At 39.1% G+C, this 22,723-nt stretch overlaps 1 protein-coding gene across 1 annotated transcript in view; it reads right to left on the bottom strand.

Moving 5' to 3' along the window:
- Positions 1 to 14,414, bottom strand: part of grm3 (glutamate receptor, metabotropic 3) — a 39,915-nt gene extending 25,501 nt beyond the window's left edge. Inside the window, exons 1-3 of the mRNA XM_039614480.1 lie at positions 14,358 to 14,414; positions 10,710 to 10,775; positions 4,618 to 4,677 (exon numbers count right to left, since the gene is read on the bottom strand). The gene's annotated coding sequence lies outside the window, so the exon portion shown is untranslated. The remainder of the gene's footprint in view (positions 1 to 4,617; positions 4,678 to 10,709; positions 10,776 to 14,357) is intronic.
- Between the last annotated feature and the right edge of the window lie 8,309 nt (positions 14,415 to 22,723).

The raw sequence follows: 22,723 nt of genomic DNA, 5'->3' as shown, positions 1-22,723 counted from the left end.
TCAGACTGTCATGGCAGCAGGAACAGTAAAGGATTACAGCGAAGGTGTTTACAAAATGACGCTAGCAAATTTAGACCGTATTTAAATGATGGAGGTAGCTTCTTTCTAATATCCAGTCTCGGGGGATATTACAAATCTGTGCTAGTGACAGCGCCTGTATATTTGAGGTCCACTGGTTTATTGACTAATGTTAGTTAAGCAAGCAGTAACTGCTGTGTTATCATATGCTGGTGCATTCTGATAGGTTCTAACAGTATAGGCACATGGGAACAAGGTCACTGGAAATGTTAGCTGCTCTATTTATTAAGACCTAGCATGTGTAAGTTAGCAATAATGTACGCAAGAGTAGGCTAATGAGACAAAACTTGTCCTGCTTTTAGAAGGCTGGTCTAGCGGCTTGTGTTTTATTTCAGATATTTTTTTAACTTCATTTGAGAGGGGCTTGAATTAATATTTTGCATCAGAGCACTTTAATCTTCCCAAGACCTGTGTGAAAAAATACTACACAACAGTAAAAAGAAATTATGCTTACTTGCCTACTTACTTACTAACTAGCTAAATGCAAATTACTTTGAGGGGATAATCTGAGTGAGATATTTATGATGATTTATGGCTAAAACACCTAAAAAATACTTATGAAGTTATTTCAACAAACTTAGATCCTTGTGAAGAATCTTAAAAAGCATACATTGTCCCAGAATAAGCTGGCAGTTTATGATTTCATTGCATAATGCAAGTGTCACAGAAGGTAAGACCTCAAGAAGATTTTCCTGGAATTCTTCCACTGAACAAAAAGACCGATTTGTTCACTTAAAAATGTGTAAAGTGTTTAAAGTAACAGATAATTTGCTCATGAACCCATAAAAGTATCAACAGGATACAGGTTACAGGATTCTTGATGTGTTGGTAGCACAATTTGGAAATACAAGACTGTCAAAAAAACCTTAGATGCCTTAAATAAATTACACTCACCTGCTACTTTATTAGGTACACTGAATGAGGCGGTAGGTGCTATTATCAGGTTGGACGCCCTTTTGCCTTTAGAACTGTCCTAAGTCTTCTTGGCATAGATTCAACAAGGTGCTGGAAACATTTTTAGGTCCATATTGACATGACAGCTTTATGAAGTTGCAGTATATTTGTCAGCCACACATCAGTGATGCGAATCGCCTGCTCTACAGCATCCAAAGGTGCTCTGTTGGTTTGAGATCTGGTGACTGTAGAGGTCCTTTGAGTATCTCACTGTCTTGTTTAGGAAACCAGTCTGAGATGGTCTGGGCTTTGTCACATGGGAGGTTGTCCTGCTGGAAGCAGCCGTTAGGATAACACTGTGGTCATAAAGGTCATAATGAACATTGGTCGGCAACGATCAAGTGGACTGTGTCATTTAAATCAAGCTCAGTGGGTAGTAAAGGTCGCAAAGCGTGTCAAGACAATATTCCCTGCACCTTTACATTTGCAGGTGCAAATTATAGCCTCATATTCCTGTTGTTAGCTAACAGAAGTGGCACCCGGTGTGGTCTTTTGGTGCTGCTGGTTACCTAACAGCTCAGGGCAGTCTGGCCATTGTCCTCTGACCTCTGGTACAACAAGGAATTTTAAACCTAAGAACTGCTGCTTAATGGATATTTTCTCTTCTTCTGATAATTCTTTGTAAAGCCTGGAGATGCTTGAATGGAAGAATCCCAGTAAATCACTAGTTTTTGAAGTACTAAGACCATGTCTAGTTCAAAGACACTAAAATCACCTTTCTTCCCCATTTTAATACTTGGTTTGAACTTGTGGAGGTCCTCAAGATTTTAATACACTGGGTTGCTGCCATTGATTAATAAGCTATTTATGGTAACAAGCAGTGGGACAGGTGTACCTAATGCAGTGGCCATGAGTGTAGAGCATTTGTTTATTTGTTCAACTTATACACTCTCATCAGGCTGTTGTTTTGCTGACTTGTCAAAGTGCCAGACTGTATCGCTGATGTCTATTTTGTCCAGAGCAATTGTTTTGAAGGTATAATTAAAAGATATATAAGATCTAATGCTTTTTTTCTTCAAATGCAGTGAAATTCCCCATCAGTAAATGAACAAATACAAGCAAGCAAACAGAATTTTGTGTGCACACACACCTTGACCCCATCACCAGGATGTCTGATCTTAGCCAGAAATGTTGTCAACCCCAAGAAGCAATCCCTCTCTGTGTTGTTGAGTTTGCATTTGGCTACTAAAAAGTCACTCATAAGGCTCGAGTAAGACATAGCTCGCTTCTTTTAAATTCTGCCACTCGTGCCTCTCCTGCAATCCTCGGGAGAGATAAGACAGAAGCTGGAGGTTGACGTTGTGACTAGAAAAATCAATCTAGACCAAGGAGCAAGCTCATGGTAAAATTTCTCTTGATTGCTACTTTATCTGTGTGTGTTTATGTGCGTGTGTGTGCGCGCGCACATGTGTAAGAGAAAGCGAGAGAGTAAGTCTCCCCTCTTTAGTGGGCAGGTAGGAGGATGAAAGCTTCTCTTAGATGCAGGCAGCTCAAATTTTTCTTCAGGCGGCTGCCATACCTTTACTACTCTGCTCTGTAATATCACACACATACAGACGAACGCACACACCCAGACAAACACCCACCCACACACGTGCACACACACATGCACAAACACACACCTCTGCTTCTCTGAGGGGTTGACCTAAAAGCAGACTATTTCTATGTCTTAGCTTCCTTCTGCATCAACCAACAGAGATCTGAATGAGTGTCGTCAGGAAGCACGTAAAGGACACACAAAATCAGGTTACATGATACAAAATAAATGCTTACTGTAGGCAAGGCAGGAGTACTAATACATAATTTGAACTGTAAAATTTATATCATTTATGTGGGCATATATTATTTATATAACTGTGATGTTCCTGTCAAACTCTGACAGGAGATTACCTGACATGGAAATTTAATTCCACTTAATTTCTATATTTTGGAGGGACATGGGGGATGACATTGATGGTGTCAATGAAAGATTTATATCAATTCTCAAAGCCGTCACACATCCTTGATGTGTGTCTTTATTGGAGAAAAAAATAGATCCTCCTTGAATGATTTCCAGTATTCCCCTGAAAAAGCTGGAGTCCCTATAAATATAGCCTCCAAAAATTAAAATTGATAATAATACTACTAATAATAATAATAATGAGAAGAAGAAGAAGAAGAAGAAGAGTCAGAATATCATTATTAGTAATTATATTATTGAGTCTAAAAAAAAGAGAACACTGTCACGAGATTAGTTTTGAGGACAACACTGCAAGAAGGCTGCAGATGTGGCTATGTGTTTGTTTTGAGGGTGTCTTGGTGTAAGCGCATGCTTATGGATGTCTGTTGTTGAGTTTAAAATTGTATATTTATGGAGCTAGAACTATAAGAGTTCCTCCAATGCACTCCTTTGAGACCATGCTTTGCTATAATTGGCAGCTCTTGAGGTCAACTTCCCAGAAATGTGCCAAATAATATCTCCCAGCACTTTTACACTCTCTCATGGTGTCCGCTGAAATTGAATGTTTGCTTCATTATAACCTCTTGGAAAGTTCCCAAACCCAGCTTCCTTTCTCAAGAGCAACTGTGCAAGTGGAGCACACACTGTGTAACAGAAAATCTTTTTGTCCCTTTTTTCATTATTGAAAATGTTTCCAAGAAGGTTAAAGTACAGGACAAGAAGCCTTGGGTTTTTCATGCAGAGCAGTGACAGAGGCTGTATTAAAAATACTTATTTAAAATGCTCAGTAGTTTTGACCTCAGCTTGTTTTATTGGGGGGGGGGGGGCACGAAAACACAAACTGGTACTAATCTTTATAGAGAATGAAATAACTCTCACCACCACTACATCACAAAACACACCCTTTGCCACATTAGTGGTTAACAGCTTTTTTCCTTTCTTTCTTTTTTACTGCATGGTGCCGTTCTTTTGATTGATCTTTGGTCCTCGCTACTCTACAAGTTGAATAAACACTCTTACTAGGGAATGTAACATTTCTCCAAAGACACACTTTGACATTTGATGATTGACAATTATTGTAAAGTAAAAGTGAAATCCAATCAGTTGTACATCCAGTGTGCCCTTCGCCAGGATGGAATGTCATGAAATTGGCACATCGAAATGTGACGAAGACCGTTGATTAAATTTTTGTTTCTGAATGATTAAACCCCTAATTAGGCCCATGAAAGTGCACATCAAAATGCTGTCTGTCCCATCTGCTCCATATTTAAGCATGACCAAACAAAACAAACAAGCAAAAGTATCCTTTGCCACCAAACTAAGTCCAAGGTAACAAACTTGCCAAACTACTACCAACACACATTTTACTTGTTTATTCTTGAGAAATAAGATGCACCCGTACACTATTTAAAGCAAACATTTTTTTGGTTTGTTGTGGTTTGTTGCTATGTGCACTATGTGCTGTGACTTTAAGCAAGGGAGACAAGAAGTCTTTGCATCTGCCCAAACAAACAAACAAACAAAAATAAACAGGATATGTGCTCCCTGTAAAACCACAACCTCTTTTTTTACAGTTAATTCACAGACTGACATGCAGACATCTACCTTTGCATTACATAGGCACACATAGCTATTAACTGCCTTACCTGAATTGAAAAGGATGGGAGAAGACACCAGCTGGCACATAGCAACATCATCAATGAGCCCTATTAGAGAGAAATGGGGGAGATACATGAGGTGAGTAAAGAACAGGCAGAAAATAACAGCACTGTTAAAAAGAGAGAGCAGGAAGACTACTGACCCTTCTCCCTGGGAGCTATGATGCAGAGTAACATCTGACAGACAACCCTATTTCACCTCTGACCCTGCTCAAGTCAAACCACACTCCTCTTTTGCTTCTCATGTTACATCCTCTGGTTGCTCCAAAGCAGCTTCCCTGCATCCCTTCCTCCACCCCCCTCCTTTGCTGGTACTCCACTCTTCCCATTTATTTCCACCTCCCTTACACCCACCGCAGCCCTCACTCTCTCCCTAACAGGCAGGGCTGCTGTGGATGACACGTATCCAGCTGAGAGCAGCCATGCAGGGTCGATGGACCACGGTACGCTGAGAGGAGAGATAGCCCCACAACCTGTGTGTTTCCACTGACTGTGTGTGTGTGTGTATGTGCCTGTTTATCTGACTATTACAGATCTGACAGAACTGAAAGCTGCTCCAATGACATGAATCTCACAGTATGAGAAGACACTGTATGTATGTGTGTGTGTGAGTGAGGTCTTTCTTTCTTTCCTTTTTAAGAGAAAGAGAATGGATGTAGCATCAGAAGCTTTGCTGCTGTGTGCTGAACAACAGACCCCTTAGAAGACGCCGCACACTGTCAGAGCTTTATCAGTTAATTCATCAGTGGCTTTGTGTGTTTCAGCCTCCTTCCATCTCTTTCTCCTTTCTCATTCTTATCTTTTACAGCCAAGTAAGAACAGTGGTACTTACTACTGTTAAGTGAATGTGAATTCAAGGTGTATGAATTGTTAAAGTCGGGGTGCGGCGTAGCCTTTTCAAATTGTGTGAAAAGTGTACTTTTTATTTTCCCACTCACAAAACAATGACCTGCGTGTGTGTGTGTGTATGTGTGCGCGCGCGTACATATGAGTGTAGAACTGGTGTCCTAGACTTCTGACAGTGTAACGGGTGCAATGGGCTGTGACCATTAATTATTTACAAAGTGCGTTTTAGGCAGGAAAGACTGATGATCCATAAATAGGACAGAAACATCTCACAAAATACAACAACCAAACAACGAGCAAGACATGATGCACAACCCTCCAACCCTTTAGTATTAGCGCATAAATCTACATGGTTTTTAAAAAAAGTCTTATAAATAAGTTTAAATTAACTAAATTTTACCTGCATTTTATAGCTCTGCTTAGTATGCCATCTTTTATTACCATTTACCAGTTAAAATCAATAATCAGGTACTCAACTCGGCCTTCCTGTATTGATCAATCGGTATATTTCTGACCTCCATTAGGCTCCAAGGTTAAAGGTCGTATCATGTTAGACATGACATAGAAATGGACCTTAGAGATAACTTGAATTGCAAATATTAACCACACAGCCTCTGAACTCTGGTTTTTCATAATAGAATGCACAATCCTCCTTCTGTTACATACTCGGAAGTAAATTTATAATGAAAATAGGTTTAACCCGTATAGAGCACTTTAGAGCTACACAGGCTAGACTTTGCTCTCATGTGCAGTGGGTACTCCAAAAGGATCCTCCACTAAAAGAGCTTTTAACCTTCGAGCACCACAAAAAGTCTGCAGTGGGAGTGCTTAGCGCTCTGTTTTTTGTAAGTTGCGGTACAGCGAGACCTCCAAAATGGTTTGAACTTAACCATGAAAATGCATTAAGTGACAGAAATTGTATTAATAGTTTTAATTTCATTTCAACTCCGCTTCGCTCGAGTCTCGTGTCAAGTTACAATGTTAAACAAGGTGTTCAAACATATAAAATATGCACATTTCTCTATGTTTTTTCTCTGTTTTATCACTGTAACTCCAATATGTTTGAGTTTTTGATAGCTGATTGCAAAGAAAGAGCAACGTCACCCAACATCTGAGAAACTTTTACATTTAATTGACAAAAATAAAACAAAAAGAATTGAGAAATTATTCTACATTGTGTTGAAAATCGATTAATATTTTATCCTTTCCCACTAAGTTTCAATCAGATGTCTCTGTATGTGTGCATTCCCTGGGTTTTGTGATCTCCAGCACGTCTGACTGCATGATTTAAACATTAAAGAATGTCTGTTCAACCTAAAAACAGAAAAGGGTGGGGAAATGTGTGAAAGCATCCATCAGACCTGCAGTTTATCACTATAAAAGGCAGTGGACCTGTCAGAAGTAGAATTACTCCTCAGTGGATTGCATCTATCAACTTAACTGTCATGTAATGACCCTGTGAGACATCATGACGCATCAGTCTAACTCACCATGGCACAGATCTTGTGGTACCCTACTTAATTCATGTTCACACAGCTTGCCACTCTGTCGTCAGCATGGTCGATACATGAGGTGCACAGAGCTTTAATAGACAGGTAGAGAGTAATGGAGTGTTGACCACAGTATAAGCTATCTGAGGCTGTTAGAAGAGCACATTTAATTGAGTTGGACAGAGACAAAAGCCTTTCAGATAGGAGCAAATGTTGGTTGGCTTTGCTTGATTTCGGTTAGGTGGTTATGTGCAAAAACCAATTACCGCCGACATTCCTCACTAATTATTAGAATTTAAATGATGTACTAAGTTTATGATTTGCCCTCCCACATTAGCCCTGGAATCCTCATCATTGTAATTGTAAAATTCATTGTTCCCACATCAGCACAAAAAGTTCAGTCGACTGAATTTAAACAGGAACTCTTTATTTAACTATATTAAAAAGCTCCGTTTCGTCTTTCAGACCTGTGAATATTATATTAATTTTTATGTTTTAAAGCAAGGGAGGATTTTATTTTTACTTTTTTACTATGAGTGACTATCAATATCAAACAACACAAACCCCCCCCCCCCCCAAAATGCATACCCACTCAAAGAGTATATGCACAAATGTATATAAATAAGACCTGCAGGGAGAATTTTTAAGTACTTAGTGCAACATTAAGTGTATTGGGTCATATGTGAGAAATTACAAAAGCTCAAAAACAAGCTGACTTGTAGGCAACAACCATAAAGCATATGCACACAGACCACTTTAGGTACACCTTGCTCCTTGTGGTCTTGGATCCCCTTTGGCCTGCAAAACTGCCTTAATTTGGTGCTTGAAACATTCCTCGCAGATTTTCTCCCAGCAGAGATCAAGACTCATCATATCAGGCAACATTTTTTATTTAATTTTGGTGCACCTATGCAAATTAAAGTCTCAGTTCTTAGCTGACAGGAGCGGTATCCAGCGAAGTCTTCTGCTGCTGTAGCTCATCTGCTTTAAGGATCGATACGTTGTGTGGTCAGAGACGCATTTCTGTGTAGTTGGTTTCAGCTAGAGGTTATATGAGTTGCTGTTGCTGTCCTATCACCTCAGCATAGTCTGGCCATTCTCCTCTGACCTCTAGCATCAACGAGGCATTTTCATCATGAGAACTGCTGCTCACTGGATAGTCTTTCTTTTCTTTGTAAACCCTAGAGATGGTTATGTGGGAAAATCCCAGTAGATCAGCATTTTCTGAAATACTCAGATCTGGCACCGACAACCATGCCTCATTCAACTCACTTAACTCACTTTTCTTTCCCATGCTGACGCTTGGTTTGAACTTCATTATGTCATCTTGACTAAGCCCGCATGCCTAAATGCTTTGCATTGCTGCCATGTTATTGCCTGATTGGACACTGTATCTGCATTCATGGGTGGCTGAAGAGGTGTACCTAATGAAGTGGCTGTCACTGTTGTAATACTAGTTTTCAGTTGTTGTGCTTTGCAGAAGACATTTATGCAATATATTTAAAATTAAATCTAAATTCACAATTGTCCAAACTACAGTTTCAACTTATGGCACTATGCTGCACCTACTATTATTTATTGATTACTTCACAATGACATTCACAGCTCTCATGCAGTTCCCAGGTGTGTGCCAGATGCCCGCACAGCAGTGAGCAAGGAAACGCTGAGTGGTCGGATAGAGAGAGTTTGACTTGTGCAATATGGGTGAATACTGTACGAACAATGTAGTTACTATACCTGATGCAACAGGGGAGGAAAGGTTACTATGACTGTAATGTGACCAAGACCTGAGAAAGAGACGCTTTACAGTACTGGACGATTCTGTGTGTGACTGGAAGTTTTGCCTGGTTATGACATACAAATGAAAGCAGAACTACTCGGTATTTCACGCAGTAGTCATTTACCTATCCCAGTTGATAAAACACTGCTGACCAGTGACATGAGATAAAGAAGAAAACTGACACTGTGTGTGCTCCTCACAGGTTTAATTAAAACAGTGATAAAGCCATTAGCTGAATGCCCTCCATTTTAAATCACATATTCACAGACAGAAGTAATAAAAAACTCAGTTGCATGCCACTATCACACTACCAAAGGGAATATAAAACACTAACATTTACATACATAATGACTCGTACTGCTGTTTTTCCATTTTCAAATTGCCCATTCCAAACACTAACCCAGTTCTGGATCTTCATCTGGTTATTATGCTGTGTATTATCAGCTATCAGTTAAAACAACCTTTAATTGGCATCAGATGAAAAAGGTTGTAATCCAGCAATAAAACATCTGGAAATGTCATGACATCTGCACCATGTAACTTTTGTTTTGTATCGATAGCTGCTACTGCATGACCAGGAAGCAACCCCTCACTATGCATTTCACACATTCTCTCACACACACAGTTTCCCTGCTCAAGATCATAATTTATTAACAAGTCTGATCTCTCTCTGAGACACACCATCACAGCTGTACATCCCACTGCCCTTTCGCTCACTGCCTCATCCCCTGAGCATATGTATGCATGCGTGCATGTAGTGAAAAAGGGATGTCAGTGAACAGACATAGCAATGTGCACGCAGTGTATACACGTGCATGCTGGTAAGTGTGTGCGCAGCTCAGTGTATGCTGTGACTGTAGTTAATGATGAGAGGTGAGCTGTGGGAAGCAGCAGTGATTTCCAAACACTTCCCTGTTTCCTCACTGGAGCATAACAGTGAAAGGATCATGTTGAGCACAGCAACAGTGTTTCTATAAAAAAAAAAAAGATAAAACCTTCAAAGAAAGAACTTCAGGAGGCCTTCGAGAACGGATGAAGGACCTATTTTTTGTGTTAATGACTACTCCCTACATGGAATCACTAAAAACGGCAATTATCCACAAAATGAAACCATTTAACAAAAAAACAAAAACAAAACCCCAAAATGATACATGCTAGAAAACCAGAATCTTTATACAAATATGCCAGTGTAACTTTTTCTCTGTGATGCTTTCTCCTGCTTTCTGGGATTCCTTAATTTAGGTCACTCTTATAAACATTATGTCCCATCATTTTTATTTGTCAATAACCGTCTTACAGCCAAAAAATATGCCAAATAAACATTTTGTGAAATTTAGACATGCTGCCTTTTGGAAGTCAGTGTAGGAATGATATTCAAATTATCAGTCCTTGGTACAGCCAAACTCTTAAATATCATGTTTAAAAAAACCAACAAGACAATCAAGTAGGTGAGCCCAGACACCGATGTGGCAAGTTAGCAATGTGCAGAATTAAAGTGGGGAAACTGGAGATCTATTCATTTGGAATAAACTTCCATGTGTTTTTTTGTTTGTTTGTTTCTGCGATGAAGCTGCCATGAAAGTGATAGTGCTGTCTTATTATGATGGTACAGTACATAAAGCTGAATGCAAATATGGCTTCATGGAATGATACCTTCTTTAACAAAATATTGGGCTGTTGGGGAGCAGCAAGTTATTGCATTTAATTACTTCAATAGACACTCGCTTATTCTTTTAATGAGTGGCAATGCCACTGGTCATAAATTCATCCCATAGAGACAAATAACCATTCATACCTATAGCAATTTAGAGGCAGCTGTTAACCTACATGTCCATGCAGGATAACACACATGGAGCAGACTGACGCAAGCAGAAACAGAACATAGTTCATGTCCATATTTGTTCATCAAAGTGGTTCATTTGTTCTTTGCATGAAACAAGTCACTGTCATTTTGATCGACCTACCTGTCCGCTTACTGTGTTAGACTCGTCTTGGCTTTACACTGAGATTCCATGTTTTCATCCCCTCATCTTCAGTGTTGATGAACACAAGAAACCAGAAAGAGAAAGAACAGAACAAAAGAGGAAAAGTCATGATTCCACATCAGCGTAACAATTGTGAAAATACAGTCTCGTGTGATGTTAATTTCATTTATGCCTTGTAGGTATGAGACTGCCTACAAAGACTTCAAGTCATGAAGAAAATAAATTCAGCACCAAGGACAGCGACATAAAAAAGCACTCTGCTGTCCTCAGAAACACCTGGGCATCAAAAGTATGGAGACACTGTTGACCAGTTTAAATGAATATTGCCATAAAATAGGAGCAAAAGCTGGTAATTCACTGTCAGTGTCATCTTTTTCTATGCTTCAGTTTTAGTGACCTATGCTTCATCAAACATTTTAACATGAAAATATCCTTTTAAAAAGTGTAACATACAAACGAGATTTTTAACATATGCACAAACGATTAAATAAAAAAAATTATTCAAAATTATTTATACTCCAGTTAGTCACACTTAATCCTCTTCACTGGAGCTACACACACATCTCAGCAATATTTCAAATGATAATTATATAATGTGATTGTTTCAAATAGTTCTAAATCATGCAAAAATATTTGTATATTTTCCTCCTTGTCTATTAAATTTTGCTCAGTTTTGATAGTTCTTTAAATGTTCTCATCCTTTTATACTCTGTAAAATTATGTTACGCTTTTAACTGGCTAGGACATTAGTCACATAGATAAATAAAGAAATAAATAACACTACATGGAATATCCATATTGCTTTCTAAAATCCCACAGTCCCAAAGCCACTGCTTAACAGATGTTCTGTTCAATATGTACTGTATGCCTTGATAAGATTTAGTAAAATACCAACATCCCAAATTCAAGCTTTCCTGATGCCTGTGTTATGGTTCCAGTATATTCTCGTCAGATGAAATACAAATACTTCATCCAAAATAATTCAAATGTCCTGAAATCACCTCCTATTAGAGGTTTCTGTAAAAAAAAAAAAAAAGTTTGTTCCTTGTTAGCAGTGGGTGACTTTTAATTGAATATAACAAAAATATATAATGTCTTAAAAAACACTCTTGCAGCAAAATTCCCCTTTTCCTCTCTCCTTTTTTTCTCAGCAGTTAATGTACATCCTGCCATTGGTAACATATAGTCACCAACTTATGATTAAACACACCTCCGTCTCAGCTGTCACGCACAATCCTGTCAAGCTGTTGAGCAGGTGCATTTCAGGATGTTAGAGCTCCCCACAGCACGTATGGCTATAGCTGCAGAAAAGAGGTCATGATATAGGTGGCGTTCTAAAAATTTCTATGGGTACTTTGTTATATTTCTTTTACACAAGTTGCTTTTGGATTTAACTGCTATTAACTGCCACTGTGCCCCATGAATAATAAAACTTTTTAAATGTCCTATAAAAGCTCAAAGAACTGACTACAACATAAATTCTCATCATAATCTCTCATTTATGGCTCTAGAAAAAGGACTTTGGCTAATACGCCTGATTTATAAGAAAAATATATAAACTAATAAAGTCAACTTGTCATCGCATGACAGAAAACATCATCCCATAATATGTAGTGGTCAGCATTTCTTCTAAAGTCAGAATCTATGTTACAACACAAGCATGCACATACACACACTGTGAACTGCTCTACAGCAGCTAATGATGAGGTTCTGTAGTACGTCCAGTTCAGTTAGGTGTAGTGTGTGGAATATACATGACCATTTCTACATATATAGTACATACAAACAAATCAAAATCACAATCAGAAGCTTGTAAGCACATTTGATAACAAAATACATCCATTCAGCAGGAGAAATTTTCAGCTGCCTTACCCACAGATTAACATCTCCTGACACAGAAGAACGCACATAAATACATTTACACATAAGCATGTAAACATAAGTTAAAGTCTTAACATGTCACTACATCCCCACCTATAGTTGTCATCCTCGCACGCACATGCAGAGAGAGTTATTGATGTGCGAACTCTCTGTACAATTGTGAAATTAAACTTAGTTATGCAACAAGTTTCACAAAGAATTTACACTCAGAGATGTTGCTTTATATCAATAAGGACATCTCATCTCAGCCTAGTTAATCAAATATTACATTTTTACAATATACATAAAAATCCATAGTCATAGAAACATGAATATTTTATATTCATATATATTATTCTGAAAAAGCATGTAGCTGTCATTTTACACAAGCAATGATAACATGTTCACGTGGAGGAAATACACTCGTATCTAATTGAGCAACAAAGTTAATTTAAAAATTCTCATTGCTCTTCATTTAGTAACCTTATCATTTGGATATTGCATTTCTAATACAGTTAAAAAACACAGTATACGATTATCACAAATAGACATTTGATCATGGTTTGGTAAAATTCTATATATTCATCTAGTAGTTCCCACTTCAATACTGTAACTCCATTATAACATAAACATTATTTTATCCTTATCTACTGCATATCATTTTAGTAAAATATGACAATTTTGGTTAAAATTGATTAAGAGTAACCAAAAGTCTTTCACTGACTAATCAACACATTGATGCATGCTTCAGCATGGGTGGTGTGGGGCAGGAATGATATCTTTTCTGAAGTGTGTCCAAAATGCACCTGAATGGGTACACCAGTAAGAATTAAACACGAAAAATACACACACCTAAAATGCATTGTTTTTGTTTTTATGTTTATTTTTAAAAGACAGCACATTATAGACCCCTAATATATTAAAGCTAATTACAACCTCTCTCTTGGGGCTTATAAAAACGCACCTGCTCTACATGAATTCGGACACGGGCCATGATTTTTCACTGTTTATAAAACTGTAATTTGCAGTTGTTTTTCTAGTAGAGCGCAGAAGATTAAAAAGAAATGGCCAGTAATAACATGTGGGTTTGGCTATATGAATCAATATGTTTATCCAGTTATCCACTAAGTTGTTTTACCCCTCTGCTTGTTAGTGAGAAATATAAGATTGCTAGTTAAAGCCAGTATAGCTCATAGACAGCAACTAATGTGGACATTCCCATTTTGTTGGTTCTACCTTTAGTGCAGGTCCACTTGCCTTTCCTCTAGCGCAAGGTGTGAAGTGGATCCTTAGATGCAAACGGAAAGTAACACTGATAAACAATAACCAGATCCAGATATCGGATCCACCTGTATGCCTCTTTTCAAAGACTACCCGCCCATCCTTCCCTGGGAAGCCTAAAGCCGAGGGACATGCCTCAGTGCGGTTTGTCTGAACCCAAATAACTTCTCCGCGCGGAGTGAAATACGCAACTGCAGATAGTCTTTGTTTCACCTTCTGTATCTTTATCGTGCATCTGCTGCAGAGATTAGCAACCATTTTTCCCCCGCTGACACAACCCACAGTTACTGAACGTGACTGAAAGGAAACAACAAGCACGTTTATGCAGTACAACTGGCTTTTTAAATCCTGCGCAAAGTTCAAAGCAAATTGCTCCCTACAGTAGGATTGGCTGACGCGCGCTTGAACGCTCCCGGACTGTCAATTCTTTCACTGCACTCTGACAACCACTGCCTACCAGTCAGGAATGTGTGAGATTTGACCTACCTTGACGGCTTCGATCCTTGAAAGGTTGCGCACAAATCTCAAGCTGCTGGAAGTTTGACTTAGTCTACTCCTGATCCCTCGGAGGAGTCGCACTGAGAGAGAGGATGGGCGCCACTGCTCTGCGCGCCAGCTCCGTGGCTGTGTGTGTGTGTGTGTGTGTGCCCGTGAGCGCGCGTGCACGAGAGAAGAGAGAGTAAGTGAGAGAGGGAGAGAGAGAGAGAGAGAGAGAGTGAAACAACAGACGAGCAGAGCTGAAGCCCCTTGCCAAAGGATGCTTCAGTCTCCTAGCAACAACAATCGATCTGGCAAGGAGACATTTTTATTGGATAAAAAGAAAACTTAGCCACTCACCCCCCCCTTTAGCACATGTTTACCACTCAGAACAACAACTCCAGCTTCAGTGAGTGAAGACAGAGAGTGAGAGAGTGAGAAGAGAGGTGTGTGTGTGTGTGCTGCTCCAAAATAGATGTTTTATGTGTGTAAAGGTGCAGAGTGACACAGAATTTGTTCGCATTCATCTGTCCTTGTAGCCCGGCTCAAAACACATAAGCAGTGGTGTATCGATAAAAATCCTTACCCCTTTTTTAAATTTTATGCAGACTCTATTAATGTTTAAAACACATTATTACAGTCAATTTTGTCAGCATGAAGAACAGCACTAAACATGCAGCCCATGCTTCAGATAGCTCAGGCATATTAGAAGAGAAGGGCATCCAACCCTGGAGATGTGACTAGAAGTTTACATCATGCGTCACACTAACAGGATGCATGATATTTTTCACAAGTTAGGTGTCAGTCTCTCTTACCTGTGTATTTCCCATCAGGAGAACAACAGAAGGTGGCATTCAGTAGTGTGTGCGTAGGTATAGGTGTGTGTTTATGTGTACACACGTACGCATCTGAGTATCTGTACTAGTACAATTATGCATATGGAGTCATTAGAATGCAAGTATGCAAGTGTGCAGCCCCTATTGAACAGAAAATACTCTTCACGCATGATTGAGTCACACAGCGTCCTCTTTCTCTACTCAACACCAATACACACAGAAATACGTAGTACAATGCACACACACACACACACACTCGAACACAGGCACTCATTCGACTAAGGCTTGATTTTTGTATTGTAAAGTTAGTCAAGTGCATAGAGATAGCCTGTCTGAGGGCTTGCTCAGAGCTGTTTGTGATTGCAGCTAAAGGCCACAGCATGTTGTTTTGCCTGTTTTATATGGAGATTTATGACAGGGAAGTTTCTAACTAGCTTGGACGTTTTTCCATACATGCAATGCATGATGTTACCTGGCATCAGAAAACTCTGAGATTAAGCTTTGGTTGAGAAGAGATTTCTTAGTTAACTGAAGAAGAAAGGGTAAGAGCATCCACTTCACACCTCTGTGAAACACACATGCATGGGAAAGAGGTGGGAAATGCACACACTCTCACTTGTGCCCAGTGTCAGTCACAGCTTTCTCGGACTTCCATTCCTCATCCCTGCCGTTCCAGCTCGGAGATGCTGGCTACTCTAATAAAGGCCTCATTGTCTGGATGGCATGCATATATGCAAAAAGCCTAGAAAGCCAGCTTTGTCCCATAAGGGTCACTCAGCTTGAGAGCTTTGTGGCAGGCCTTTCCCCACAGACAGCAGAGTCAAAAAAAAAAGAAAGAAAGAAAGAAAAAAGAAAGAAAGAAAGAAATCGAGAGAGGAAGAGAGCAACAGAGAGAGAGAGAGAGAGAGAGAGAAATGAATGAGATAGATGGCAAATGTGGACATCCTGAACGTCACTGTATGAAACTACCTCATACTGTTATGTGTATTTGTAGAGGAATTTAACGTTTTGCCTTATCATGGTGAATTGCTCCAGCTCATGCAGCAGGAAATGGTTCCGCTGGGATTATGTTTCCTTCTTCTTTGATTCCCCACAGATTGTTTGTGTCCATGCGCTAATAGAATTAACCATGCTTCATTTCCCATGGTCTTCTGTCCTGTCTTGGCCTCGTGATGGATGGAGCTTCACACAGAGGAGCGAGTGTGCTTAGAAGTGTGCCCAGTGTTGGTCAGACAACCGGGCTAGTTATAAACACAAGCGTACATTTGCTTTGGTCAGTGTGGTCACTTGTGATGTTGCCAAGTGGACAAAAGAACTCCTAAAAACTTAAAGCTCGAGGCTATTAGGGAAATTTCTGTCTGACATTAAAAAAGTATATTTTTTAAATTGAGTCTTATGGTTAGTGTTGTTAAGTGTGTCTGTTTATTCAGATGTGTTGCTGCAAACTTAAGCATGTTGCCATGTTCTTTGTAGAGAGAAGAGGCTTCAAACAAGGCTAACTGTACAAGTACTGACTGTATCATTTAACATGGTGCGATGTCCACTCCCGGGAAGATTGGCAGCTGTCTAAAATGTTTTCTGCTTGAAAAACATGGATTATTGTGAATAATAATAAATGAACAATATAATAATAAGAAAAAGTAAATAATCTCTGTTACTGTAGAATGATGGAGTTCAATTTCTTTGGCGATTGCCTCATAACAGTTCCCAGATAGATATGCAACTTAGTTTTTCACACATTACACACTTACACATTTTGGCTTAAATTTTTTTAATAAATAATTACATGATTTTGTTCATCTGAGGTGGTCTGTACCTGATGTTGCAATTTTAGAACCTGCTAAGTTCTCATATATAAAACCCTAAAAATGTAGACATTCTTTTACACATGACTGTAGTTCACATTTTTTGTAAACATGCATTACAAAAAACAACCAAAACCCTGTAACCCAGGTTTTTTTGTTTGGTTTGAATACTTCCTTGATAACATTGTCTTCTCTTGCTAAGGCTCAAAACACTGGAATGGTCTGTTCAGACTAGATGCTGTCACAGTCGCTACTCCACACAAGTCTGCCAGTGTGTAGCTGGCATTCGAAAACAATGTTCATATTTGGAAATTAAGACGCATATCAAATTTGCCCTAAATTTGTTTTAGATGAATAGATAATAATGTGTGAGTTTGGGATTGTGTATCAAATGGTTAATGTTGTTTTTGGCTGTTTATGGCTCCTAACAGGGGGTTGGGCTCTAATTATCCTGGTTACAGAGGCATGGCCAACAGACTGTGGGCCAAAAACACTTCACAGGACGTGCACTGACCTGTCTCATGTTCGTCTGCTCATCAGTCACCCCCCTCCATACACACATAAACGCAAAAAAAACTTTGTACTGAATACTTTGTCACTGAACAGTGACTCACCTGGCACAGCCTCAGTCTGCCAAGTTTTACATCTAAACATTATTTGCTGCTATGCAAATATGTAAATTTCTAATAGAGAAAAAAGAGTGAAGAGCAAAAACAAGAATTGTAGTCTGTGTTTCTTTTTCCCACTGTTTTTCTCATTGTGTTTTATGGTTTATTGCTTTCTAATGCTATTAAAATACCAAGGTCCCCCTGTTTGCTGGTTGTTAGCTTTACAGTTCAAGCTACCCCAGAGCCCATCCTGGCATCCATGGTGATCGATATAATTGGGGATGGAACCAAGAACTAGCTTTTTTCCAGAGAACTGGTTCTTGTTAGTTCAATCGCTTGTAATTTTTAGTCTGCTTACCTATCAGTTCCACTTATCAGCTGAACTTGCGCTACAATCAGCCGATTTCAGTTTGTGTGCAGGGGAGGAAATTAGTGGCGCAGTCTAGAGTGTGGATTTTATTTTTTATTTTTACTGCACAAAAAGACAAGAGTGTGATAGTGAAGTAGAAACTGTATCCAGGACAGAAACAACTGCATTATCAACTTTCGGTCATTGCAAGCACCTGCACAGATTGCATGCTAATGCTAAGCTAGTGAAGGATCCAGAGTGATGTTGAAGCTGGATGAATGCACACAACGTGCACAAACAATTGATCACACAGCATGCAGTTAATTTGCACTAATGTAATGTCTTTGATATGTTGTTTAGCGGTGGTGGTGACTCTCAAAGCAGAACCAAAGAGAACCCAATGAGGATAGATAAGAGAACTGATAAGTGATATTGATAATGGGATTGGAATCACTACATCCCTACATACTGCCACACCTTTTCAGTGTCACATGGAGGCTGGGGATGGTATCTGTGTAGAAATGGTTAGTGGACTGAGGGTTTACTAACAGAGTATCGTACTGTTCAGCCTCCCCCAAAAAACTTTATTCCAAGGTGCTGAAAAGGAGGCTGTCACTTGGAGGGGCAATATGAATCATTTCCAATCTAAACGGTTTTATGGATTTGAGTTGGCTTATGGCCATGTCCCCTAAGTAATTGTACACTGGGTTCAACACTATAATGGAGTATGAGGACCCCTTGTTGAGATCCTATTTTCATTCATATTTCATATACGCATAGATTTATGAACAGAATTTCAAGGCAAAGTTGGGATGATAAGTGTGTCCAGTCCAGCCTCTGCTTTTTGCAGTTGATATGCTTCTTTTAGTTTTGTTAGATCACAGGCTTCACTTCCCATTTGGGACTGTTTGAAGTTGAGTTTCATGAGAGTTAGCACCTCCAAGTCTGAGGCAGTGGTTTCCTGCTGGAGCAGGGTGTATTGTTCACTCCAGGCAACAAAAGGACTCTTGTGATGAAGTGGGAGCTCAGCTGGAAGTCAAAAACCTCACCTCTGGTCATGAGCTCTTAGTGTTGACCAAAATATTTAGATTGCAGAACAGTGTGACATGGCTCAACCTCTGGGGTATACCTGCTGCTTCTTTGTGTCGAAAGGAGTTGATATATAGCCTGGGAATGCCTCGGGAGGGATTGGAAAATGTTGGGGAGAATGGTGTCTGTAATTACTTCCTCAGCCTGGTGCAATCACAGCCTTATGACAGTTCATAAAAACAAATAAATGAACAAACTGCCAAAAAGTATCTGTTTTTCTAAAAAAAATCATATAGTGAAGAATATATAATCAAAGAAATCAATATAAGAAAAACCCCAACCTAGAAACAAACAAACAAACACAGAGGGGAATAAACAAAAACAAAACAAACAAAATGCAAATAAATAATGACCCTTAATTACTTTTAATTTTAGTATTATTGTGTAATTTACAAAAATGTAATTTACACATACAATCGCCAATGGAAGCAGTGAGTGTTTTCAGGTATATGTATACAAACACACACACAGACTGTGTATAGTATCTGATTTGGCCTATCCTCTGAGCTTTCTCACCACGACCACAATTCATTAGTAATTGACCGCAGCAGCCTCACTCATTAAACATTAACAGGCTACTGGTGAATAATTGATTAATGATATGAGGCGATCTGCAGCAACATTCTGACAATAAGAGTGCATAGATGATAGAAGAAGAGGCCAAATCAATGTAAGTCAAAGACTCTGACACAGGATGCAGATATGTTCAATTACCTACTTATTCAATTACTTATAATGCAATTAACTCGTGATTCAACTACAATTTAGTTAGGTTTTTGTTTCCATATAAACAAACAAATAGTGCATGCAAATTTTAACAGGATTTTGGATGCTGGAGACAGTTGGAAACAAACAGACTATTTCTTTTCTTAACTGTCTTAACTGGTGATCAAAGAAGTGTTACCACAGTTGTAGTTTTAAAGCTAAAGCCAGTGTTACAGAATTTTTTTAGATCTTCATTTTTGAATCCTAATTTTGTTGAGCAAACACTTTGAACTCTGTCAGCCCTCAACTGGTGCAGTTTTTTATTAATATTGTGGCCGGGATATTGCAGTCTGCAGTATTTTTTAGTATATCTTTTGGAGAGTCTGGCCTTCCTGTCTTTAAAATTGAAAGGCTGCAGGACTGATTCACACTTTGGTGTAAATCCTCCAGATTAAAAAACAATCTGATTTTTTTTTTTTTTTAGAATTACAGTCTGTGCTTCCTGATATGCTGTTCTTTTTGTAAGGAAGATAAAACTTGCCACTTACGTCCAAAACCGCTAATATTATATGTGTTTTAAAGATAAAGTCATTTTCTGACACTTCTTGTTAGTTTTAGGCACAAAAAATGACTTCGGTGGTATTCAAGTTTGTGGGACCAGTTTTTAGTGCATACTAAAAGATAAGATATTATGCAATTTATCTGGACCACTGGACTTGTGGGTCATAAAAGTGTGGCGGTGCTGTGTGCTCTTCTCTCTGTTCTTCTTAGTGTATGTGCATGTGTCTGGGTGTGGGAGATGGGAGGAGTGGGCGGGGAGAAGAGGGGTGTGTTTATTTGTATGTGTGTGATTGCATGCGTGTGTATTTTGTCTTTCTCCTTTTATTTTTCCTACACAAGGTTCCACTTTAAAACAAAAAATCATGCAGCTACACCTGTCTGCTACCACTTTCCCACACATTTTACCCTCTGTTTTGTGGCACTCGTTCTAATTTTTCTCACACTATATCACAGCTGCAAATTGGAAGTGGGACACAAATACATAGCTTTGCCTCAGAGGGTGGCTCAGATACTTAAATACAAAATGATTGTACTGTTTTTCTAAGCTGTATGTAGCATGAATGTGGCATAAGAGCTACTATAAATACTTTAAGCCCGTCATGATAGGAACGAAACTTGATGTCTCTGTTTTCTTAATGAAAAAGGTGACTTGGAGCATAAAACAGTGTAAAAAAATTAAGGTAGGACACAGTATTTTCTATAAGGCTTGGTAGTGCTACTCAAAAAAGAATTGTATTAATTACATTAATCGCTTACTACTTACAGAAAGTAATTTGTTACACTACCTGTTAGATTACCTTTGGGCAAGTCCAGACCTTCCCAAAGTGTGGGGCCCGCCCCCTAGGGGGGGCGCAGAGCCATTGCAGGGGGGGCGTGGTATGAAAAGCGGGAAAAAACAAACAAACAACGGTTGGACACTGCTAGCACGGGGTGCCCACACAAACGCAAAGCAGGAGATGAAGCATTATGGGCTCAAAGCATCGCTGAATATGTTTCCAAACCAACTTCATTCTAAGCCAAAGACTAGAAAATAGTATGAAGCATATCTGCCCTTTGGTTTCACCTGCACAAGTGCCAAGGTAGGTCTTCCCTGCAGCATTGGTTTTCCCTGCATCGGGAGCACGCGCTGGGCTCTCCAAATCACGGACAAACAGTATCCCACATTCTTGATTTTTAGTTCACAAACACTTGTTGTAATGACTAACTACTCCTGACATTTTGGAGATGTTAGCTCTTTATACAGTAAAGTTACAGCGGGATACAAATAACATCAGGCCGATCCTGCCATGATTTGTTCCCTCTGTCTAAATCACAGACAAACAGTATCCCACAGTTTTTTATGTTTTTGAACCCATTTTGCACAGAGAGGCATTTTTTGAAAAATGTATTAATAGCAATGTTGAATATTATTACACAGGAAAAAAACAACTACATGTAAAATAATTACACCGTGATGCCTCTGCCTTTCTAAATGGAGGGACAGTAACTGCGTGTGTATATGTAAGCGTTTAAAATCTGCAGATAGTCAGATTAACAGCATTTTGTCTCTATCTGTCATTCTGCAATTCATCTCATGTAAACAATAACGTGGCGCATTTGCTCAATTGTTTACTAAATGTTTGAGGTGTGAAATAAACCGCAATGGAGCAAAATATGGCTGTGTGTGTTTGGAGGATGTGTTTGTGCGTGTGCGTGCGAGAAAGGGGCGGGGGGGCGAACATTTTTCTTGCAAAACAAAGGGGGGCCCAGCAAAAAAAGTTTGGGAACCACTGGTCTACATAATGGCTGAAGATGCACTGTCACAGGTAACTGTATAAAATTTTAGGCTAAATGCATCCTCTACTTAGTGTTCAAGCATTAACATAATTCAACTTGAATCAATTCAATTCACTTCAACTGACATAGCAATCAATAGGTGAAGGACTTCTATAGGCCTGTCCAGCTGTTGTAGATGAACTGCCTGTCTCCTAGAATCTCTTCCATGCTCTTGAGACTGTGCTAGACACAAAAACCTTCTGGCAATGGCAGGTATTGATGTGCCAGTAGGAGTTAGACCACCTGTGCAACCTCAGAAATGTCCAGGTATTGCCTCATGCTACTAGTAGTGACACTGACCCTAGCCAAATGCAAAACTAGTGGAAAAAAAAAAACAATCAGGAAAAAACAGAGTGAAAAATGATTCCTGCTTTGTTTCATTGTTGCTCCTCTAGTGCACGTGTTATTAATTTAATTAACAACAAAGTAGCTAAAACTAATTAATAACCCCCTCTGCTACTTAACTTAATATTCTAGTTACTTTGCTAGGAGTTGATGTAGGTGTGGGTGGAGTTTGCAGTTTTCCACTACAGTTTTTTCCCTTTCATGCAACAAATATAAAGAGAATATCTCTATTCCTCAAAAGATGCAGATTGCTATTCTATTT

The sequence above is a fragment of the Oreochromis aureus genome, linkage group 7, assembly GCF_013358895.1.
Source record: "Oreochromis aureus strain Israel breed Guangdong linkage group 7, ZZ_aureus, whole genome shotgun sequence".
NCBI classification, from domain to species: Eukaryota; Metazoa; Chordata; class Actinopteri; order Cichliformes; family Cichlidae; genus Oreochromis; species Oreochromis aureus.
Note: the sequence above shows the minus strand (reverse complement) of the source record. Positions and strands in the feature narration are given on the sequence as shown.